The sequence below is a fragment of the Dicentrarchus labrax genome, unplaced genomic scaffold (genome assembly GCF_905237075.1).
Source record: "Dicentrarchus labrax unplaced genomic scaffold, dlabrax2021, whole genome shotgun sequence".
Classification (NCBI taxonomy): domain Eukaryota; kingdom Metazoa; phylum Chordata; class Actinopteri; family Moronidae; genus Dicentrarchus; species Dicentrarchus labrax.
The window spans coordinates 28298088-28310286 of NW_026136711.1; the positions used below are offsets into that span (position 1 = coordinate 28298088).

The following is a 12199-nucleotide window of genomic DNA, read 5'->3' on the forward strand; positions in this document are numbered from 1 at the left end:
TTTTTTAATTATTTTTCATCATATTTTCATTGTTGTGTATTTTATTATTTTATTTTTGTTCTACGTGTTGAGCCATTTTTAACCCACAAAAAGAAGATTTTCATAAATTTGGTAATAATGTAAATTTGAACACAAGCATTGATGTGTTTCATCACAGTATAATAATATAATTCAGTTTACAGCTATAAAAAAAAAACGTTTTTAGGTATACTTTTAATTGTGTAATTTTCTCTGTTGTATTTATATTATTCATGAAATATTGATTATTTTAAGAACTTTGTAAGTTGAACATTGAAATGTTCTATGGATAAATAAAATATATTTTCACTTTATTTTATTTTGTCCTGTTTGCATTTCCGCCGACGGTCCCCCCCCCGCTCTCTAAACGTTTATTTTGAAAGAACTTCCCGGAAGTCGTATTGTTCGTTATGGCTACCTTGACTCTCCCACTCCCGGACCATCCCCCATCTGGCGGCTCCTTTCAGCGACACATCCACCGGCGATACAACGGAGGCAGTCCCTGCTGATGAAGACAATGATTTCATTTTAAAAAATATTCAAAGAAGCTGGATTAAAAATTCATTCCGGTATGTGATTCTTGATTTTTTAATAACCATACATCAGTTGTTGATAAAACTACCTTAATTTATAGTTAATATTGCTGAACCCTTACATCTGCTACCGGGGAGAACCGGCATTTTCCAGCCATTAATGGTCTTGTTGAGGCTAATTTAAAGTCTAAAGGTTTTTTTAAAGTTAAATATTTTGAGAGGAAAACTGCTCATCGTTGGTTTGCACCTTTAAAACCTCCAGTTTATGGTGCTGAAGTAGAGATTCAAGTTGAACCCACCACCGGACTGCACTCCTGCTTCATGACATGTCATATAAAATCAGGATCTACATGTTACATACAGTCTTGACTCCATAACAATACATTAAACAACATGTGTAAGGAGTTGCGGTGCAGAACACGCAGTGAGAAGCTGAGGACCCAGCAGCAGTAACAGCAGTCTGTGCTGGCTGCAGCAGAGGGCAGGGAGGGATGTTTAAAGTTTAAAACACACACACACACACACACACACACACACACACACATACACACAGAAGCTTGTCTCTGGGGAGAGAATCCAGACCAGCACATTTTCTTTGATTTATCATTGGAGAGCAGCTGGTGGTAGATCAGGTCAGGGCTGCTGTGATGTGCTGACCTCCATCTGAACACAGCCTCTGATCTCTGAGTGAGCTCTGTCCACGGTTCTGAACTCTGTCTGATCTCTGATGGACTGCATACAGTAAAACAGGCTGCTGTGCATCTGTAACAGGGGGAAAGGTTAGACAGAGATATTGCATTCATAAAAATACCAGCTATAGGTAAAAGTTTGATGTATGCTTTAAATAGAATTTATTCCAAAAACACTGACTTTCTCTATGTCTTAAAGCTGCTATAGGTTATTTATATATATATTTTTTTGTTTGCCTTTCACTATATCTTTACAGTAGTACATGAGACAGATAATCTGTGAAGAAATAAGGTTCCTCTGGCCCCTAATCCACCAGGTCTGAATGAAAACAACCAGTCAGAGGTAAGAAAGATGGCTGATTGTCAATTACAGACACTTTGGGACTCTGGGACCGAGACTCAACTATCACTAAGCTTCCAACCCAAAGCATCTTTATATCTTTCTCGGCTCTGATTGGTTGTTTCCATCCAGGTCCCGGTGATTTTGACCATTGGTTTTTTTTTTTTTTCAATCTGTCTCTCACAAGTCTCCCAAATTGGTCCCAAAGTGCAGCCACTTTATTTGTCTGTAGTCTTTCCAGCAGAATAATGCTGTCATTTTCCACTTCTTGTATGAGTAGTACATTTTATATCACTCAGCGTGTTTGCTTGAGATGTGGCGGTTTCTTGATTAAGGACATTTTGTGTCATTCCCACTAGTGCTGAAATGACCACTTGATTACTCGCTAAGTAATCAACTAACAGTGTTAATAATTGCATAATCACGTGTGTCATTTATCAAGCAGAAATAGCAAATAATACCTGCTTCCAGTTCCTGAAATGTGAGGATTTGATGCTTTCTCTGTTGTATTTCATTGTAAATTGGGCACATTTTGGTTACATTGTAAGATAAGACAACATGGGTCACCTCTGGGTCTCTTTTTCATTATCTGCTGGCATTTGTAGACTATATGATTCATTTGTATCCAGAAACAATATGACACTAATTCTCAGTCAGTGGCTGAGTTGAAATCCTCTGCCTCCTACGTGGAAAATCATCTCAGTTCATTTCTGATCATCAAACCCATCAACCTGCGATAACACAGCGTAAACAAACACAGGGGATCATTTGGATGCAGGAAACGGTTGCTGAGGAATATACTGTGAGCGAGTTTATCGTCCGTAGATTTTGTGGCTTATTTAAATTGGAGAATTAATGCTCAGGTATCTTGCATTTCATGGAAATATCATAGCTGAGGGTCATTCAGAGAGGGAGGCAGAGTGGATTTGTGCGTGTGTGTCTCTGCACACATGTTAAAGTGCTTTTATTTGAGTGACTGCCTAATTGGATTAATTCATGTGACAAATGCGGGACACTCATTTGATTTGCAGCGCCCTGTTCAACTCCTTTCTGTTTTCGTTGGAACAATGACAGATGAGCCGTCATTGCTAATGTAATTAATTAGACTAAACCCTAAGTCTGCTCCTCTCTGTTTCTTTTTTTTAAGTAATTCTATATTTGACTGTGTTATTCCCAGGGGGCATTGTTGTGTTTGCTTCCAATTTCCATTTGTACTTACAAGCTTGGCATGTCACATCTGGTGCTCACGAGCCCCGCCTGACGTTTGCTGATTGAAAGCAATTAAGCTAACTTATTCTTTTCTATTAGTCCCTTTTGCCTTAGTAACCAAGAAAATGGCTTCAGTCTGGGTTTAGATCAATGCAATAAAAAATGTAATTTCATCTCAGTTCCTCTGAGAATTACCTCCACAACAAATAAGTTCTAATTGTTCCAAAGGTAATCACCGCTCTGCTACAAGGTCTCTTAGCATCTGAATGAGCAGATTTTTAAGCATCTTTCCAAAGCTGCTGTATGAAATGTGTCTGGACACACAACAATTTGACACCACCGAATGAAAGGATTATCTTAAAGCTTCCTAAATACATTTCCAGAACCTGTAGAGATGTACCGGCCGGATGGTGAGAGAGGTGGGCTTTGGCTTTGGTACGAACTGTAAAGTAATTGGAGCCTGAGATAGGATCCTCACAGGGGGATCATGGGAGAAAGGCCGGCAGCGTTTCCTTAAAGGGCCAGGGGTGTGCATCTTTCATCGTTTCCTTTCCAGCTGATGTCACACATGATAAGATTCAGGGAGTTGTATTGTGATGGTGCGTGGTGGGTGTTACTGTGATACAGTAGGGAAAAGGGCAGAGCTGTCATTGCATACCGGTCCCCGCTGTGTTGTGCAACTGTTGAACTATGGAGTGGCAGACCAACATGAGATAACAAGAATCGTCCTGCCAGAGAATAAATGTCACTCGTTGTTTTGTCTTTAATGAAAGATAGCAGGAAGCAGGATGCAAGGATGAGCTTGATTCCATCTGTTAACAGACAGTTTGCTGTGTTTAACTTACTGCTGGTTTAGTAGTGTAGGCCTTTCTTTGTACTTTCATGATCCTATCAAGATTTCTCATTTCTGAGTCTGCAACTGACAATTATTTGTGTTACTGATAAATCCGTCAATCATTCTGTCTATAAAATATCTGACAATTATAAACAATTAAATCACAAATAACCTGAGCACAACATGATTCTATTCAATTAAATTTTATTCTTATAGCGCCAATTCATAACAAAAGTTATCCCGGGACACTTTTCAAATAGAGCAGGTCTAGAACATAACTCCTTATAAAATATTTTAGAGAGACCCAACAGTTCCCACCATGAGCAAGCACTTGGCGACGGCGGCAAGGAAAACATCCTTTGAAGAGGCAGAAACCTCGGACAGACCCTGGCTCTAGGTGGGTGGCCATCTGCCTCGACCATGATGTCCTCTAATTGAATGTTTTGTTCAGTCTGACCAATAACAATGCTTTTAATTTTATAGATGTTAAAATCACCGTTGTCTGACTCTTCCTGTCAGTGACGATGACGGTTCCTGTCCACAATACTGATCACTGTAGAGTAAACAAGAGATCAGAGTGTTCGTTATATAGGGAGTAGCAAATGAGTAAAAAAAAAACACTTAACTGATTTAAAAAAAAAAAGAAAGTGTTATTTTTCTGTCAATTGACTAATTAATGAGACATTTCCACGCTGACACATTTCTTATATATAAATAATGCGCACAGTTGTCTGGGTAGGTATCAGTTAAGGTTAAAAGTTTCCTCAAAAATGTTTTACTTAAAGCTGATTCAGCAAGGAAGGAATACTAATCTACTGTATTTAACTACACGGGGATTGTGTGATGTATAATGTGTTTTGCGAAGCGTCTTACCAGACACTGATTAGAAATTCCAGGTTGTGTCTATACTGTCTGGCTGCCGCATCGTCCCTATAGATTCTGAATCAGCAGAATCTCACCAGCAGGCTTTACGGTGCAGATCAGCAGCAAACGGCTTCATGCCAACACAGTTCAGCCACGCAGCTCTTTTATCCCGAGGTACAAGCCACATCCCTGCCTCATGATACATTCATGAACAGATCAGTATGGGTGAATGTCAGTCAAGATTTATACAGTATATCCACTTCCAAAATAAGAGTTTGCTGACGTGTTGGATGTTTTATTCTTAACTCTTCGACTGATCACAAAAAGCTGATTTAGTTCACAGACAGACAGAAAAACAATTTTAGATAATCTGTTCATCATTGAAAATCATTTTCAGGCAAAAAATGCTTAACATTACTTATCTCCATGTTCCAAATTGTGAGGATTTGCTGCTTTCATTGTGTTTTTGTGATTGTAAACTGAATATGTCACCTGGAGCTGCAACAGGCATTTGTTAATGATGAATCTAGAGCTGTAATGATTAGTCTATTAACTTATTAGATGATCTATGGGACATTAACCAGCAACTGTTTTGATAATGAATTGAATGTTAAGTAAGTAGTTTGTAGATTGTTCCAGGTACATCATAGTAAACTGAGTAGTTTTGGACTGTTACCTCAGGCTTTAGGGTATTGTAATGGCCACTTTTCACAGTTTTTATAATGTTTTATAGATCAAACAATCAATCAGTAATTAGTTGCAGACTTAGATGAACCAGTTAATCGAGAAACAAATTGGCTAAATCACTTAACCCTTAAGGGGTCTTAAGATAAATAAAGACAGAAAAAGGGTAACCAATATTGGCTTTTTATGGCTTTTCCTCTCATTTTTGTCATTTTAGCTTTGTTGAGAAACTCCAAATACTTTTATCTTTTCAGGAATCACTCTTATTGAACTGTTGAACCCTAACCTGAGGTATCACAGGGTCCTGGTCACAAGACAGAACCAGTATGGTCATGGGATTGCTCAAACTACCTTTTAGACTAGTTTAATGTAAATCAGCCTCGTATGACTACAGCTGAGGGTTTCATTAAGCCGTGTGATAAGTCATTGTGAATCTGCATCATATGACGTGCATGCCTCCACTTTACGGAGTGTCGTAAATTAGCCCTTGTCCCCCCGGGGCTCCTCCACTGTAGATGGTGCATTACAGAAACATCTCACAGCTTAAGAGGAACAAGGAGAGGCTATTAGAGGTTGTTGGCTGCAGGTTTGCTTTGCTCCTCTGAGGCTCAAGTGTGTCAGATTTATAGTGTCAGTGAAGTGCTGTAGAGCCAAAGGAAGAGGAGGAAGAGGGCTTGATGTTGCCATGGCGACTGGGTTTGTTAAAGATGGGGTCTGTGTGCAGCAGCGACTGCAACTAACTAATTATTTTCATAATCGATTGATATGCAGATCATTATTCTGGATTAATGGGTGAGTTATTTAGTCTGTAAATGTCAGCTAATAGTGGTAATAGTGCTTTATGAAATTATAGTTTCATAAAGTAGGATTATAAATCTTAAATAAACTGATGATGAAGTGCTGATGGGCTTTAGGAAGTTGGAGGAACAGCCCAAATAACTGGTTTATTACAAAGAGTAGTAGCAAATCCTCCTTATTTCCTCCTATTGATTAACCTGTCGATATTCTTTTGTAACTGAAGAAACGGTCAGAAAGTTGTGAAAAAGCTCAGTTGAAAAATGACTTCATTATGAAACTTGACTAAACAGTCTCGCCTCAGGGCACATAGTATGTTAGCTGTTGTGGAGCTTTCAATCATTACACATGAGCTTCATCAGAAGTTGGAGTCTTTGCTTGTGCTTGTCACAAAATTGTCTATAAAATGTCAGCAACAGTTAACTTTAAATGAATCTCTCCAAAGTAACATCTTCAGACTACTTATTTTATCTGACAGTCACAACAAAATGCAGACATATTCTGTGTACTACCATATAGGAGAACGAACCGCAGCAATATACTCCTTCTGTTCATCATGCTGTATTGTAGATGGATTGGTTGTGATTCAGAGTTTTCAGCAGTCTAGACTCAGACTGCATCACTGAGGGTGTTTCCTCTCAGTGCATCTAACAGCCAGAGGAGTTTTCATTCATGAGAACAACAACAGAGGCCTGTGTGTTTGTGTGTTTGTGTGGCTCTCATAGCTTTTAGCAGCTGCACTGTCTTTGAATGAGTCACTTCCATTTCCCTGCTCAGTATCAGCCTCAGTGTGTGCAAACTCGGACTCCAGCAGCTGAACCAGGGGCTTCAATAAACGCCCTGTCCACGCTGACACTGGGCGGTAGAAAAAAAAGGTTATTGATTACAAACAACCTGGAATGGAGAGCACGGAGGGTCCTCCACACTTGCCCTTGAGTACTGATTGAATTCTTCTAACCCCCGGAGTATGAGAAATTGGCCCTACACAAAATACTAAATGGTCTTCCACAACAATACACTCACATACAAATTTCACTGCTGTTTTTTTTTCCTCTTTCTTTAATCTGCAAAAGTGATTCATGTGAAAGAGTAGTGATGGTAAAATATCCAGTGCTCATGTAGACTTAAACAGGAAGTGGAAGAAGACAGCAGTGAGCTGGTATTTACATTGCTGTCACCCAGCAATGAATAAAAAATATATACATGTGCGTCCTAATAAGCAGTAGGTCACAGCTTGTGTCTGTGTTTGAGTCCCTCTCGAGATTTCAGGTATTTTGTGAGTTTTGTGGCCACCTCACAACCCGTTCTCATTCCCAGGTCGTCTTATACAGATGTGAGTGGTGTTCATTTAGTTTCCATCTGCATTCAGTGCTAAATGCAACTAAATCCTACACACTAACACCTCACTATTTAAGAAAAAAGAACCAAACTATGTTAAACAGTGAGCGTAGAAAAGTTTTAATACTTGCAGTTGGGACTGAATATTTAGTCAGAATAAATGTATTTCTAAAAGGGAAGTTTTTCCGAGAGCAAGGAGTGTCCCATGAGGCCACTGAGCGGCTCCGGTGGAGCAGTTTGGGCTTCAGGGTCTTGCTCAATGGCACCACAGCAGTGGTAAAGAGGGAGTCGAACCTATTTAACGGAATAATTCAACATTTTGAAAAAAGTGAGATGAGAAAGTCAATACCAGCCTCATAACTGTCTTAAATATGAAGCTGGAAGCAAAGACTGAAAACAGGGGGAAACAGCTAGCTTGTCTCTGTCCAAACAAGTTATAAAGCTGTTATTTTAGTCAGACTTAGGTTAGTCGTGTTGAGTTTATGTATAAGCCTGGGTTGATTTAATGTTGAATTTGCGGGGGTTGGCGCGGGTGTTGGAGGGGGCTTCAACTCATGACCTGCAGGATGCTGGATGTTTTCAAATCAGAGCAGAAAAACAGACTCAATTACAAGATTGTGTTTTCTACAAGTAATAAGACGAGGCCTGCAGCTCTTCTTTTGCCTGCACAGGGGTCGTATATTACTTCCTGCCATAATGGGATATAACACCGGGGTCAAATGGAGCAAGCCCCGCAGGGAGGAACATGATTAGATGATACACAGATGGCACATACTGGGAGAGACGAGCATCTGTCTGTGTGGATAGACAACTGGCTTTATGGGAGTCTTTCAGGACTTTCAAGGATTTCAGGCGAACAATCTGGCAAGTTGTTATCCTCTGCTGTTTGTCGTAGGATCAGTGGGAAGAAAAGTGGCTGGCTGTGTCAGTGGGACGCTTCTCTGTCTATTATCAGCAGACACACACCTGCATGCTCTGATTTATTCACAATAAACAACAAAGGAGCTTTGTGTATCAGTCCTCAAATGTGTTGAAGCATTCATTACGCTTTTCTGTTATTTTGAGCATGCTAATATTCTTTTATTTGTGCATATTTCTTTTAAATGTTGACTTATTGTTTCTCCCTGAGTTGAAAGACACTCAGGCTATTCATCCCTCACACGTTGCATTCATCGTACATCAGCAAATCTGTATTGATTGAGTGGATGACCTGATGCCCTGATGTTGTCTCATCCCTGTCTGTCCTCCACAGAAAAGGCTTTATCTAACCACCTTCCTGTCTCGTCCGTCCTCCTCTCTATCAGTCTGTCTGTGTAGAGCCTTTACCTGACCACACGGCACCTTTCTGAGGAATGTGTTTGACAAAGGACCCACCTTCCCTCGCAGCTAGCTAATTATTGATGGCCTAATGTGTCTTCTCAGGGATCTGTCAAAGTTCAGTTCCACAGTGTGTGTGTGTGTGTGTGTGTGTGGAGGAGGCGTGTTGCTGTAGGATGTGTCATGGTTGCAGGTGAACAGTGACACTCTTTGACTCTGAGTTTCAGGTGTCAGTTCTCCTCAGGGCTGTCAGAAATTACTCGGGAGTGACGCTGTCGAGGACTGAGCGGCTGCAGAGAGGACAGACCAGGTTCAGTAAACTGCTCTGATCTGAAATGGCACATCTGAATATCCACTTTTAGGCCGATTATAGTTGTATAGCTGAATTTGTGGTTGTGAGCTTTTTTCTAAGTAGTTGTTTCCATGATCACTGTCGTTTAACAGATGGTGAATTTTGTCTTGAAAGAATGAATGAGGGTTTCTTTTGAGTGTATTTAAGTGTTACTTTAAACTGTTCATGGTCAAAAAGAGCCAAGAAAGTCATTTTAAGTACACACGGACCTTGATCTTTGTCTTATCTAATTGAAGGTTAAGGACTTTAAAAGCATACTCCCTGATTTTAGCATTGTAGTCCTATACAACTGGTAAACTAACATTATACACTTTTTAAACTGTAATAAATTCTTCTTCTTTGACAACTCGACCGCTGACAGTTGAAATTTTAGCGTGTTGTGTTAGCGGCTAATGTAGCCTTAAGCAGAAATAGCTACCGAGCTACAGAGGCCTGGTAAGCTCACTTCTTTTTAACACACCACACCCCAAAGTGTTTTCGGTTTCAGACTTGTAGTCTTTCCGCCCCAGCTGACGCTGCCTCGAGTGACGTCACTTGAGTCAATGTGTCAGACTTCATGCAGCTCCCTCTGGAGTCACAAAAGCCTTAATACAACCCTTTTTTTCTCCCATATATGCAGTAGCCCTTCCTTAAGACCTGTAAATTGTATATTTAATAATGTATATGTCTGTATATGTCTTAAGAGGTAGAAGCAGATTAATGTCTTCTAACTCTGCTGTTGATCATCTGAGACTCTATTTCCTGTGTGGATAATTGGCCTCCAAATAAGCGATCACCTTTTGCTCCTGCTAATCCATTAGACATTGATTGTACTGTATAAAGGCTGTAGCTGCTACAAATAGGACCAACGTGCTTGTGTCCAGAACCGCTGTATTATTGATGATACATGAATATACATGAGACACAGGAATGAGTTTCAGTTATTCTGCCGTCTGGTTTTGACCGAGGTTTTGATAAATAGTTGTCGGCCGGCTGAAATGTTTTCACAAGAATTTTAAGCACACTCTCTCTAGCTACACTTCTTTTTTTCATCCGCTTGGATTCAGCATCAACAGCAGCTTTTCCTGCATGTGTTTAATCTGCTGAGCTTTAAACACTGCTTTTTTATTCATACAGCTACGCATATTTGTATTTAGGAACAACTACAGTCCTCTACCGCTGGCTTTTAAGCAATACCATGAGAGCAGCTGAGAATTAAGTACCTTTTATCGAGGCTTCCTCTATAATACTAACAGCTACTGAGGGAGCTGCACAGGTTCTCTTTCTTCTTGACATCTTATTTACCTGCAAAACACTCATGTCTGCAGCCGAGCCGTCAGCCGAGAATCTGCAAGGCTGGAATTGTATATCAGGTACCATCGGTTGGTGATATTAATCTCAGTGAAACCTGGAGACCAGTGTATTGTTTGGTGCGTTCTCACATCATATTTCAAATGAACTCACACATCGATCGGGGCTTTAGTCTGCAGCACACAAAGCAAATGCGTATGTGCTGTTGGGATTAGCGGTGACATTTATTTTTTTGGACGCAAATACCAAACTGTCCTCAAGGTGTAAAAACTAATTATAGACAAAGTTCTCGTTCGGTCCTGTAGCGGTGCCTCTCGCTTGTATTGATCTCTTCTGTTTTACAAACCAATTTTCTTGACAGTGACGTGAGATTACATCAAACCTTAAAGAGTTTCTCCACGTGAGTCAGGTTGGTCATCTCCTCTATCTGTTTACACAGCAGTGTGAATTATTGATGAATGTGGTTCTATATATAGGAATTGAATCTGATGAGGGCAGCAGCAGCAGCAACGCAGTTTGTCCTGAGGGGGAAAAGAAAAAGTGCTGCATTTGAATAATGTGCCCAAAGATCTCACCGAACAGGAGGTGCTTGTGTTGAGGGCAGCTTCAGTGAGAGATACATTGGATCTGTGTGTGTGTGTGTGTGTGTGAGAGAGGGTATATGAGGATGTTATGGAGAGTGGAAATTATGAACATTATGAACTGATCGCTTTTTCAAATGCACAAAAATCTACTGTGTGACTGTCAGGGTGCATTGTTTGCTTGCTTGTCCTTGAAGTATCACCATTTTTAACCGTTTTGGAAAATGTCAGCAGCCTTTGTTACGTGTTTTTGTTCCTGACGTCTTTTATATTCAGTATTATGGATGAACTGAAGCGCAGTACACTGTTGTTTGACTTCATTTATTTTACAGATCTTTCATGGAAGCTTTATGGGTATTATATTTAAGCCTTACTGTAATATGTTTCACTTGTAGATACAACAACACAGTATTTTAGCCATCCATTACAATATTTCAGTGTCTGTTCTTAAATTCAAGTGACCTGCACTACTGGTGCAAATACTTCTTCCATGGTTTTTCAACAAATTATCTTTTTCAACTTAAAGTGTCACATTAAAGGTTTAGTGGAATCTAGTGTTTCATCCTCTCCTCCCAACTGCGAAGAAGAAACTATATGGCGGTAGCAAAAGTAATTTCTCCACGGGGATTATTAAAGTATTTCTGATTTTGATTTCTGAAAACGTGCAAGAAACGCAAACGCCCCTGTCCAGAGACTGTGTTTGGTTTGTCCCTTCTGGGCTACTGTAGAAACATGGCGGTTCAACATGATGGCCTCTATGGAAGGTGACCAATGGTGTCTGTAAATAAAAACAGCTCATTCTAAGGTCACCAAAACATAATGATTCCCCTTTTACAGGTGAGTATACACTAATAAAACATAAAATAAAAAAATAAAACATAGTTATGAATATTATATCTATATTTATATATCTTACCAAGCATTCTATACCATAGACATATTTTATTTAAAACCTAAAAGTTATTGAGGCGTAATATTCAGCCTTAATGCTGGTTGATGTATTCTGTCCGTCCGTACATGAGCTGTGGATGGATATTTATTAAAGCGTGTCAGCTGTGATCAATAGCCATCTGTGTTATTCTGTAGTTGTCAGTCAGGTGTCGAATACATCAAGAGAAATGGTTTCGATTATCTCTTGTAGTAGCAGACATTTTTCATCTGTGTGTTCACTCGAGAGTTTTAAAGGCAAATACAAGTTTAATTGTTTTGGCTTGCCCTCAAACTAAGTGACCCAGTTGAAAACCTTCAAATATGGTTGCTTTTTTTTATTTTGCTTATTTTGCTTCTCTTGCTGAAACATTCAATATGAATAACTGACTTTGAACCAGGTTCTCCTTGATTTCTATTGAGACCT

At 39.7% G+C, this 12199-nt stretch overlaps 1 protein-coding gene across 4 annotated transcripts in view; it reads left to right on the top strand.

The window, feature by feature from the left end:
- The first annotated feature begins 453 nt into the window (after positions 1 to 453).
- pacsin1b (protein kinase C and casein kinase substrate in neurons 1b) overlaps positions 454 to 12199 on the top strand; it is a 28698-nt gene continuing 16952 nt past the window's right edge. The window contains exon 1 of one of the 4 annotated variants that reach the window (XM_051413687.1): positions 454 to 587. The gene's annotated coding sequence lies outside the window, so the exon portion shown is untranslated. Of the gene's footprint in view, positions 588 to 1563; positions 1584 to 8823; positions 8933 to 12199 lie in introns of those variants that run through there. The other 3 variants (XM_051413683.1, XM_051413686.1, XM_051413685.1) reach the window with 3 other exon arrangements.